We start from the raw sequence: 12,408 nt of genomic DNA, 5'->3' as shown, positions 1-12,408 counted from the left end.
CAGTTCTTTTATGCAGGAAATAGGCTCATGTAGTGAGAAGAACCTCTGGAAATTTCAGAAGAAGAAATCAGCTGAAGGAGGATTTCCTTTGGCAGCCATGAGGAAGGCTTGTAACTGTCCCTCTAAAAGTCACTGCTGACCTCAGGAATCAAAGGGGCCACCCTCTGGAAATGGGGCCATAGAGCCAAAACACATGCATTTCAGGGACCTGGAACAGCACTGTCATCAGCAGAGCACTGGCCCAGGCCTCTGGGCTACATAAATTCCACAAAAATTTGAAGACTGCCTTAGTGCTTGCAGCAGCCCAGGGTAGAGAGAGGGCTGAAATGGGTTAAAACTGCCTTAACTTCTCCTTCCCATGTGAGTGACAGACTGTCACCCCTCACTGCCACTAAGATCCACACAGAGTATCCTTAAAATTCAAAGACAGCCATATTTTGAGAAAAGAAGTGAGAATAGTACAGCCGGGAATTGCACCAAGAGAAATGCTCTGGTATCCCATGAGAATGCCATAGCACCCACCATGAATCTCCTTGCATTCCCGCAACAAGCCAAGCCAGAAGGAGCTGCTCCCTTTGGGCCAGGTCCCAGCACACACCTTCTTCCAAGTACAGGCTGCTTCCACCATCATTGGGATATCACAGAGTCAGGGGCTTCAGAAAGAAAATGAGGACCTCTATCTAAAAACCTCATATTTTAAGACTTAGTTCATGTCAAGCCACTTTCCATGACCATAAAACAAAGCCTAAATGGAACAAGGAGAAGGAGAACTAGAGGGGTATTCTTATCCTAATGACAAAATTAGTAGGCACACAAACCCAAAGGGGCACAAGGGATATCATAAGCATTTCTTTGCTCTGACAAACTGTCTCAGCAGTGAGAGTGACAGAGAAGACACTGTCAGTGGCTAAAAAGAAGAAATCCCCAGAGTGGCCACAACATTCAAGGAAGTGTTCAGGCCTGAGTCAGCTGTTAATTAGGTAGCTTCAAGCGGAGAAACCATTTATAGGAAGCCTTGTTTCTGAAAAAAACAAAATCTTATGTACTCCATCTGGCATTATGATGGGTCAATGTATGTTAGATAGAACAGAGAGAAAGAAATGAAGCAAAACTTTGATGGTGGCCAGGAAGAGTCTTTAACTCCTTGTGACCATCTCATTAACTTCTGCCCTCTCCATCACTTTCAGTTCATCTAGATACTTTAGATTGGCTCGTGGGATGACTCACTCATTGAGGTGAATGAGTTGTTTCCACCAAAAAAGCAGAAGGTGACATAATGTTTATCCTTGTGGCCTTCATAATCATTCCCCCCATGTCCCAGGGACAAGGCAGAGAATCAGATGCCATGATGTACAGTTTTGTGGTGTTAATCTAATTTGAATCAAACATAAGTAGGGAAAACAATTCTCCAAATCTCTCATTTCAAATGATTTAATTTAATGCTACTAGTGTGATCTCATCGTTCCAAATTACTGGATTAGATAAATAAACTCCTCTAAAATAAAGCTGCATTGATAGTTTCTTGCATTCTGTTGGCTTGTGTCTAATTTATTTTATTCCAATTAAATTTGTAGAGCAGACTCTTGTAAGTATTTTCCAATAACTTCTAAATTTCTACAATTGCTGAGATAGTGTCTCAGACAAAGACCTATAGGGCTGAAATAAAAATAGTGAAGGGTTCGAGATGACATCATGTTTTATGAACACAAGACGTGACCACAAATAACCTACAATAACCTTTAAAATTAGTTTTTTCCTGACTTCATAAAACAATATTTTATTTGGCAGGCCCTTGTTGGCAAGCACTTTGAACAGTTCTATTTGTTTTCTGTAACCAGGAAGATACAACCAGTGTTTTCACATAGGTTTCCTCAGTACTGTGGTTTTGCCATTTTTTGCCTCTTTATTACTGCCTGCTGCTGTTGAATATTTTTCTTTGGGATGTTTATTAAGAACAAGGATATGAATTTAAAAAAACCAAAACTTTCTTTGTAACAGCACTGGTGAGTTTCTCCCACTGTAATATTACTGTATCAAAAACACAGAAATAGATCATGGTATCTAGAATGATCTGGTTGCTTTAAGTCTAAAGTTATGTAATAACATGCAGCTGGCTACATGTATATTATGAGAAACTGAAGGAAATCAGCCCATATGTCCTTTGATGCATTAACCAAGACCAAGATTTAGAAATCCACCATAGCTTGTAACACCATATGAAATGGAGGAAGGGGCTTAGCCAGTGACTGAAATAAATAAAAAAAATCCCTAAGCATTCCAGTTAAAGTAAATTAGAAATGAACATCATAGAGTGACAGAAATACTCCTGGTTTCTTAGCGGATTGTACCTGGGATTAGTTACTATTTCATTCCACCATCACCAGTGGTCCTGGTTATGAGAGCCACAACTCAAGAGCTGTGTGTTCATAGAACCTCCAGCAGCTGAATGGGATTGCTCTCTGAATTCGACACTGTGCAAGCTTTTGTTGTTCTGAGTTGTGCTGTTGTGGACAAAATGGACAATTTTCCCACCACATCTGTATGAGTAGTTATGCTGCTTCCAGTGTTTTAAATTTGGGTGTTTGTGGGGTTTTTGCTTGTTTGGATTATATATATATATATATAGGCACATATATACACATACTTATATATAGGTATATAAAAATATAAATCTCTCTAAGATTTTCATTCAATATAGTTTTAACTATGATAGAAATTTTGTCTGCACTCCTAAATTGCACTATTCAGCAAATATCATCTTCCCTGCTGTCCCCACAACAAAAAAAAAAAAAAAACAAAAAAAAAAGGATTTATATGCTTGAGCAGGGGCCATGCAATTAAGAGGAGCTTTTCAGCTTCTGTGCAGTTTGGAGCTCCTAGAAATCCCTCTTTCTTCTGTACAGTGGGAAGGTTGAGTGAATAAGGTAGGTTCCAATAATTAAACTTGCTCTATTGACCTAACCAAAATTAACTGGCCATGCAACAATGTAGCTGTCCATGTAAAAACAGGAAGTCAGATTTCCCCAAGTAACCCTTATTCACCATGAGAAAAACAGCTGGTGCTCTCCCTTTATATGCAAGTGTGTGGGGCATGGATAAAAGATGTATACTTCTGATATCCTCTCTTTTAAAAGGCTGTGTTTTTTTTTCCAGTGGAAGTCTTCCAGCACTCAGTTCCTGAGAGGTAGGGCCCCAAGATAGTCTGGTCAAAATAGTTAGAATCATATCTTTGTAAGGAGAAGTCTGTGAAATCGAACAAAGAAGCCACATTAGTATAACATGAATAATCCTCCCTGACCTCCAAAGAGAAAAATAATAAAGGATTTATTACGCTTTTTTTTCCTCCCTAAGAAAGAGTAATAAGAAAAATCCTCCTTACAACAACAATAACCACTGTTTCAGAATCAGAGCCTTTGTGTCACTGTTTTTCAGTAGTTACGCTACATTTCTCCCAGTACACTGCTGGGATTTTTTATTTTTTATTTTGCTACGCATGCTCGCACATCTGCTCCACATGTGTGATCAGCGACTGGGTTTTCTGAGCTGAACGTCCTGTTAAATGGACAGAGTGGGCAGATCATTCCTTAGAGAGCAGAGAATCTGCCTCTGGTGGATTGCTGCCAAATGCAATGGTGTAATAAAGAAAAGAAAGCTGCTCGTTCGGATTGCTCTGAAATGAGCTGTGTCCTCTCCTAAAATTCCATCTGGTTTAGGATCCCTGGAGGCACAGTCCAACACACCTAGGTCTGGCAGTCTGTGCATTTGATGGCTGCAAACATCTCTGCGTAGGCTGGCTGGGGGAAGGCAGGATCATTAAGAATTGAAAGAGGTGAAGCGATTGTATTCACTCCCTTTCACCCACCAAGACAAAATTACAGACAAGGATTGTGGAGGTGAATGTACGTTCTGTTGCTGACATTGACAGATAATCTTTAAAATAGGTGTTGTAGGCTTTGACTTTCCCTGAGTTGTCTAAAAGCTTTGTTTTCAGCTGGTGGAAACCAGCAGCAGTCTGGGCTGATCGTCCCTCCTCAGGTTTGGCCCTTTCTGCATTAATCAAGGGCTTCGTAGTAAATCGTATGAAGGAGATTGAAGTGAGCATTTTGGTATGTGTGCAAGGAAATCCAGCTTCCACAAACACCAGGGACTGATAGCAGATGTACAAAGTAGGACAAGAAATTAACAGATGCTTCCCAGTTTGGGCCATGATCACTGATGAAACCCAACTCAAATGGTTCTTAGGTCACATTGGAGTCTGCTGCAGATTAATTTGGCTCTTTGCTGATGCTGGCAATATTAAGATTGCAACTGCAAAGTGCTCGATACAAGCTGATTTTCTGAAGTAATACCAATGCTACTGAAAGGATTCTTCTGTGAGTTTAGTAGTTAGTTCTGCACCAGGCAATGGTATCACACTGGTTTAATCCATCTCTGTAATAGATGTCCTGCAGAACATGACAGTTCTATACTCAACAAACCAAATATTTCATTTTCATTTTCTTCTCAGTCTACATGCATCCTTGTGAAATAAACAGGGCCTGGGAACTGTTCTGGGCATTGAATTATGATCATTTATGGTGTTAAAGAGTTAGACATCCCTAGTAGCCTCAAGGCTGCTGCCAACTACCCCTCAAACCACTCCCAGGCACAAATCAGAAGCAGGGGATTTCCACAACCATTCCCAAAAGACAATTTGTAAGCAGACACATGGTTGTGAAGGATAAGAGTGTTTACTAAAGCAGAGCTGTCTGCCCTGTACTCATTGGCCTCAGCTCCTGGGAACACTCTGGGAATGTCTCAGCTGCCCATCCATAGGCCTGGACAACTCTCACCAGTGAGACATTATTTTAAGGAGAGGCAGAATCTATTACTTTTTGAGACAGGGTTGTGGGTTTGGGTTTTTTTTGTGTCAGAGACAATTTTCTTTGTAAAAGCACAAATCATAGAGTTCTGAAATTATTTTCAAGACTCCCCTCTGAAGTTACCACTGGACAGGGTTTTGTTTCTGTGATTGTCCTGAAAGATATTGGGCAACTGAGTGCCTGCAGTAGTGTCACTGGTGGGGTGGATCTCACAGCCTCTAGCTAATGTAATCACATTGCCCCACTGAATACACCCTAAAAATCTTTTGGTTTGTTTTCCCTTTACCAGAGGTGTTTAAAATAACTAGCTGCCAGTTAAATTGTGAATTCCCATTGTCCTTGTTTATCCATCTGCTTGTAATTGTGCTGGTTTTGGTTCAAGATGATTTTTAACTGATTTGAAATCATTAATTTGATTATTGCTTACCACCCAGAAAGAAATGGCCAAAATCCAGAATTTTGCCTTTGCAAGACTTTTCAAGAACTTGGATCCAGCTCAAATACAAATGATTACTTTTCAAATTTCTCTTGAGTCAGATATTATAAAAAATTGCATTAGAAAGAATTACAGAGGGGGTGTACCTTAAAGAAGTTTCTCCTTTGGCTTTAGTTGTTATTTTAACAACTATAAAACTGAGAAAAACATCACTTACACTAGCTGTGCTGGCTCATCAGGTCTCAGACCAAGTATTCCAGGGAATAGCTCATGTTTAACTGTACTTTCTGGGCTTCATTACAAGACCCTGCAACCTGGTGGGAATTCCTGACCCAACCAGCTTCCAGTCCCATTGAAGGCTTTGTCTGAGCCAAACACTTTCAGGCTCTTTGCCCCCAGGCACTGGGGACAAAAAGCAGAACCAGGAGGGTTTCCAGCCAGCTGGGAGTAAGCTCTGATGCACAAACCTGTGAAGCCAGTGACTTTTCCACCTTGACTTTCTGCTGCTCGGATTTTGAGAGATGCAAGGCCTTTGGTGTTCCATGTTTTAGAGTCCATGAACCAGCTTTCTTCAATTAGTAGTCTGGGACAGATCATTCCATTAGACTATTTCTGAGATAAATTAGTGAACAGACATAAGGTAGAAAAGAAAGCCGTGAGAGGAGCTTTTATTAACTAATCACTAGGATTAATCAGTGATATGTGAAAAAATTGAACTCCTAAACCCAGATGAAGGTTGGCCAGTTTGGCAGTGGGAGATAGCTGGGGAGGGGGGCTTAAATGTTTTCATCCAGAGCTCAGATTAGATTTAGAATAGGGCAGGATGAATCTAAGGAAATCATACTGCAAAATGACACTGTTTAAGTAATATAAAGCTATTTAAGTAACATAAAGAGCTCTCCAATAATTTCAAATGCAGATCCTCTCTTTATCAATTATGTACAAAAAAGAGGGTTTAGCAAATAGCTAGTTGAAATGGTACAAGACCGTTAAGACAAATGCTGAAAAAAGGTATTCACTCGTTATCTAAATCATGGTGACAGCATAATAACTGCCAAGGAGGGGAATGAACTAGATTTCAGAGCCCACCATTTGAACCATCACAACCATTTAACTTGTTCTGAAGTTTCTGTAAGTTCGCTTAGAGGTTTTCAGTATTTTCTTGTTTTCTTCCTGCCTTTCTGTGTCCCCATTTGTGCACAGCCTTCCCCTCTGTTCCCCTCAAGCTAAAATCTACCAGGAATGCATTTTCCTTGTAGTGGCCACAGCACAGCACGACAGCAATGTGGCTGCTGCCAGAGGAGGCTGGGTCACACCACTGTGCTAACAGGGTCTGCAGTACCTCCTGCTAACCAAACCTGAGGGCAAGATGGGGCAAAGAGTGATCTGGAAGAGTGCATGAGAAATACAGAGTCAGTTTAAACAGAAAGGATTCCTTCTTTGAAACTTTATCAGCTGAGCGAGGCACTTTGTCCTAAGTGACTTTTCTTCATTGTAAGACAGTAGACCTGAAAATCAAAGTTTGTCTGCACAAGAGCATTGAATTTGAGGCTAATCATCTCACCCACCCTGTGAACTGCTCTGCTACGCTTTAAAGACCTGGAAAGTGTTCCCACTGGCTTAAGTGGGGTTTTGGATTGAGTCCCCCATATAGATACAGTAGAAAGCCCCTAATCAAGCAAATAAAGCTTCATGAAGCCAAACTGTCCTATACTTTGCAGTTCTAAACATATTTAATATTAATTCAAATCTTTGTCATTTTATAAATGAATGGAAAGGAATATAGAGGAAGACATAGTGTTGTATATGATAAACAGGCTTTTTTAGCACATATGGGGGTACAGAGGCAGAGCTATTCAGAGCAGCTGTCTGCTACTGTAGCTGGCATAAAAAAGACTCCATAATACCTGTGCCATACCACACCTCTTCATTTTGCAAACACTATGACAGCATTAGGGACTAGTGAGTGAAAAAAAAAACTACTAATGGGGAAAAATGTTTGCCATCTTTGTCTCCTTGGTGTTCAGTACTGTTTTTAAATGCCTCGGCAAGTTGTTCTTAGGTGAAAGATAACAGTCTGCCAAGTCTTGAGAGTAAACATTTTGTGTAGGTCCACCCACAATGCATTCAAATAAGAAACTGGAGCTTATTCAGTATAACTCAGGTTTAACCATCTCATTTTCAACACAGTTCACTCTTCATGGCCTTTCAGATCCTTCTCTTCATGTTCGGTCTCAGCCTCCTGAAGCTTCCTGCCTGCTCTTCCATGTTTCACATCTGGCTTCATCAGACTTGGGTTATCACTATATTTGTGAACACATCTGATGAAGGTGCCTCTTTTATTACTTACCTGCAGTCTAGTTTTAAACATTAACATCTTAAATATTGACAGGTTCTATTCTTATTCCCCAAACTGCATGTTGTTTACATGTGTTTCTCTTAGGCCTATGGACGTTAAAATGCAGACAAATATATATATGCATATATTTGCATCCAGACACTTTTTATATATCTATTATAGATTTTATTTATATATATAATATAGGAAAACCTTGAGCATATTTTTTCATGAAGATTTGGCTCTAAAACTCAATATTTCTGAATTATAACAGCACATGTTGATCTCTCTGTAAACTTAACATCAGAACAGGCTTCTGTTGACAGAGCAGCACACAGTTTCAGAGCACCATGTACTTGAGGGCCCTTTCCAGTGTGCAGCTGGTAAAGTTAGTGGCTGTACCAAGAGGAAGAAGATAGTATAAAAAATGAGGAGGAAAGCTTTGTATATAGCAGCCTATGAAGGGAAGAGAAGCTCTGAGCTGGTGTAGCAGAAGGGAGTCTGTCCAGCAGGACCAGGTGGCTGAGGCTGAGATTCAGGACAGGAATCCGATCACGAGCTGCCAGAAGGCCTTGACCATTCTGAGAAGTGTGTGCAGTGGGAAGTGCTGGCAGTGGGCTCTCAGTTCTGCCCCTCCCTGAAGCTACTTTGGTTTCTACCCCTGAACTGCACACAGACCACTAAAGGATAGAAATCTCTACAATGTGGCAAGACAACCAAAACAATGCATGAGCCTTTATCTCTAGAATTTCACCGTCCTTGTAGTAACTTGCTTGGAGATTACCACAGGTTGTATGTGTGACTTAAATCCTGTTCCACCTCAGAAGATAAGAGCGCAATGTTTTTTCTGGTGATTACTGAGCCATATAGTTTCTTGGTCTCTATTCCTCAGGAGAAATCTGATAAAGTACCTTGGACAATTTGTCAAAATTTCTTCTTATCTTTTAGGACCTGAGGAATTGGCCAACATTTAAGGAGTTTGGATTGTTCCAAAGAGGAGAAATTGGTCAGAAATCAATACTTTTCTCAAACTGTTTTTTTCTACTGTATATCCATTTGTAAGGAATGGATTGACCCTTTTTTCCTGAGAAGAAAGCCCACAGTTATTCACTGTATCAATGCCCTTCTAAGTTACCTCCCCACAAGGACTCTCTTGAGACTTTTCAGGATTGTGCAACAAGCTGTTTGTTGTTATCTGCTCCTTCTCCTTCTACACCATGAAAACAAATATATTGCGGAGGAATCACAAGTAACAGAAGCCAAGCTAATAGAAGATTCAAATTAACACAGTCGTGCCAGGCCTGGCTTGCAGGTGAGATAGTAAGATTTGCAGAAGGGAATGCTTGTGAGTGCAAGCCCAGAACAACGCGCAGGAAGCTGATTTTGGGGGGGGATAATGTTGAGAAGCAGCACCTTGTAAAGTATGGCTGGACCACTAGGATACTGTGGGGGATATCTAGGCAGGTTTTTTTTCCTGCTTCCATTTATTTTTCTAATTTATGCAACAATTACATTAAATGATACCCTTTTTGGGCTTTTACACAGACAGCTGAGATTCCTCAATTGCTTTCAATATGTCCTTGTATCAGTGTGGAGACCAGCGGCACTCCATGAACAATTTGTTTACTTGATCCCAGGTGGTCAAAACTGCGGCTTCACTGGACTGTCCGTGACTGAAGGCACAAGGAAGAGTTGCAATTTCAACAGCTGTTTTCTCTTTCTATCAGTAGCATGCAGAAAGAGATAGTTAAACCACATGCTCCTTTACAGTTCTATCTGGAGCAAGCTCCTGATCTTCAATGTGGACACTATGGATTTTAGTTGGAATACCTGCAAACGAAAATTAGTCATGTTAGTTTCTTATGCAACGCCTAGCTAAATCCTTTAAAACAGCTGGATTGTCACAGTCTTCCATAGAAACAGCCAATGATCTATTATGGGGAAGGGATCACATTTTAAGAAAAGGTGGGGGCAGAGGCAGCAGCAATTCTTGATAGTGTGCTGCTGTCAAGAAGTGTAATTGCACTATCTCACTGTCAAGGCTATGGGTAAATCAAGACTCAGAAATTGTGTCTCTCAGCAAAATAAGAACAACTCTCCCTGGCTATTACACATTGCTTGCTGTCACCTCTAATGGATGTTTATAAAGTACTTGGGGATCTTTCCATGCAAAATGTTACATATGAGCCACTGTAAATTAATTTTTATTGTGCACTTGTTTAAGCAAGTGCTAACAGTAACTAGTGGAAAACTTCGACCTCTGTCTCAAATAGATCAGAATAGTTGAAAAGAGCCTACTGGATAAAATATGTGAAATCTGATAAAAGTCTGTCTGACAAGCGTGATATGCTCACAGATAGAGAAAGGGAATCTGTCATTTATTAGCACTTGTATTTAATCTAATGAGAAAGATCAAGAGTACAACAAGCCGATACAGCCAGAATACTGTCTATGTATTTTGCACTACTAACAGTCAGCGCTTAATTTTGATAAAGTATGTAAAAATATGTAGTATGTACAGGATATTCAAACATCTTATGTGTAAGTGGTCTTTAGACAATTTTGACATTGAGCAAAGGAGTCCAATCAACTTGGAGCTATGAATCTTCTCTGAGCTGGGATGAGGCACTTACTAACTACACCTCTAGCACTACTGCCTAAAATAAGTGGATGCAACAAATGGTGCAAAAGAATAAAGAGATTGGTGACAACTGAGAATAGCACTGACTGGCCGTGGCTGAAGCACTGGGGCTGTAAATCAGCTCGTGTGCAGGTGCAATTCTGAACGTGCCTTTGTGCATGTGCATGTGCTTTCGGTGTCTGCCAGACAGAGATCACAGGCAGCTCTTGCAGCTCCCTCAGAGCCTCTGGCAGTTGTTGAGGAGCTGGTAATTGTTTCCCCAAACTATATACCAGGCACAGCTCCCTTGGCTCTAGATTGTCATTCACAAAACCGCTCTGGACCCACTTGGGAAGGGCCCACACCTCCTGCACACACCATCCTAAGGAAAGAGGGTGAGTGAGAGCCAGAGAATAAGTACTTTGGTATGGAACACATATTTATCTTCAGCCTTTGCTGATTCTATCCTTAGCCATTAATATGTGATTGCATGACATTAAGATAATGAAATTATCACAAATGTAATTTTAAAAAATTCTGTGTAGGATTTGCCGAACAATATACTTTCTTCTTGTAAACATTAAGTTTTAATACAGCTTAAGTTTGATGGAGGTACCTGTGAGTCTGGGTCTGACTGACTACATCAGAGGGCAGAGATTTTAGGCTGTCCTTCCTTAGCTGGAAATCCACAACCTGAACCTTGGCCCATGCCAGGAGGCCGCCCTTTCCCCCGCACACGCACATCCACCTCATCGTATCATAAAGACCTGAATAAGCTCATCCACCTTTATAATACCATAAAGTGCTTTGCATTCGCTAAACCCACCGACCAACCTTTATCATTTTATCACATTATGTGCTTTATCACACAGAGCACCACAGCCACAGCTGCCGGGGTTAAGCTGCCAAGGCAAAGCGCTCGGTGGGTGCGGAGCCGCGCTCAGCGCCGCGCTCGGAGCGCCCGCGGGAGCCGCGGGATCCGCGGCCGCTCCCATTCCTGGTGTTCGACTCCCCCTGCAGGGCGAGCCCCGCCGCTCCTCCCCTGCTTCGGGGGGCTGGTCCTGACCCCTGCACTCACCCACCCCACCCTGCACCGCCGCGGGGATCACGGGCTTCCTGCTCAGAAGCTGTACGTTTATCGCAGGAGCAACCTTGACCTCATCATCGCTTACTTTCTCTCCTCTTGCTCAGTATTTTAGGGTTTCAGCCCATTTCTTTGTGGCTCTCAGGTTCTTCCAGAGATGCTGTTTTCTCCGTCCCTCCCTTTCTGGTACAGCCCCCTCCTCCTGCACTGCTGCCTCCAACACACCTCTCCATCATCTCTCTCACCACCACTCAGTGGCAAAGCTGAGTGGCACAGATTATTTTTTTGTCTCTCCATGAAGTCTGACATTTGAATATCTTCAACCTATATCAAAGCCAGAAAATGGCATTTTCTTTTTTATTTTGTTATAAGTAGTTTTATTTTGTTATAATTAGTTTTATTTTGTTATGAGAAGAAAAGGAAATTTTGAAACATCTATCTGAGTATTTTCAATCAAAGTAAAACAGTTTGGCATCCAAGCGCAGCTTGCTCCAAATGCTTTGCTTTGTTTGGGTTTTTATGTATTAAACTGCGTTTCCTTATAACAGTGTATTGGCCCATGGGAGGAATATTCTGCTGTTTAATGCCACATCTGGCCAATGGAGTAGTCTTCCTGGCTGAACGTCTTCCATAAAGACTCCAGAGTTGTCCAACTTCTCCTCGTGCCTGCAGCTTGCTTCAGTGCTGAAGAAGAAGAAGAAGAAGATGATGATGAAGAAGACGAAGAAGAAGACGGTTGTCCCTCTGGCATTTGGCAGAGGACAGCTGCAAGATGGGGATGAGAGCCCAATCTGCTCTCCTCTGAAGTCACCATAGAAATACAGAAATGCTGTGCCATGACTTTGGTGGATTGATTGAAGCCTATGTGTTTTAAATGAGCTAAAAACCCTGACTGATTCCAATTTGGTTCCAGAGATCACTTCAACTAGTAGACAACATGTTTTCTTCCCAAAAATTCATTCAGGTGGAATATTTCCAAGTGTGTCCTCCTCATCCTATGAAATATCAGCCTCAGGCCAAGGCAGAGAGCAGTCAGCAGTGAGGAGGCTTTGGGGCTGCTGGATGTTT

This window comes from Geospiza fortis, unplaced genomic scaffold (genome assembly GCF_000277835.1).
Source record: "Geospiza fortis unplaced genomic scaffold, GeoFor_1.0 scaffold138, whole genome shotgun sequence".
NCBI lineage: Eukaryota > Metazoa > Chordata > Aves > Passeriformes > Thraupidae > Geospiza > Geospiza fortis.
Note: the sequence above shows the minus strand (reverse complement) of the source record.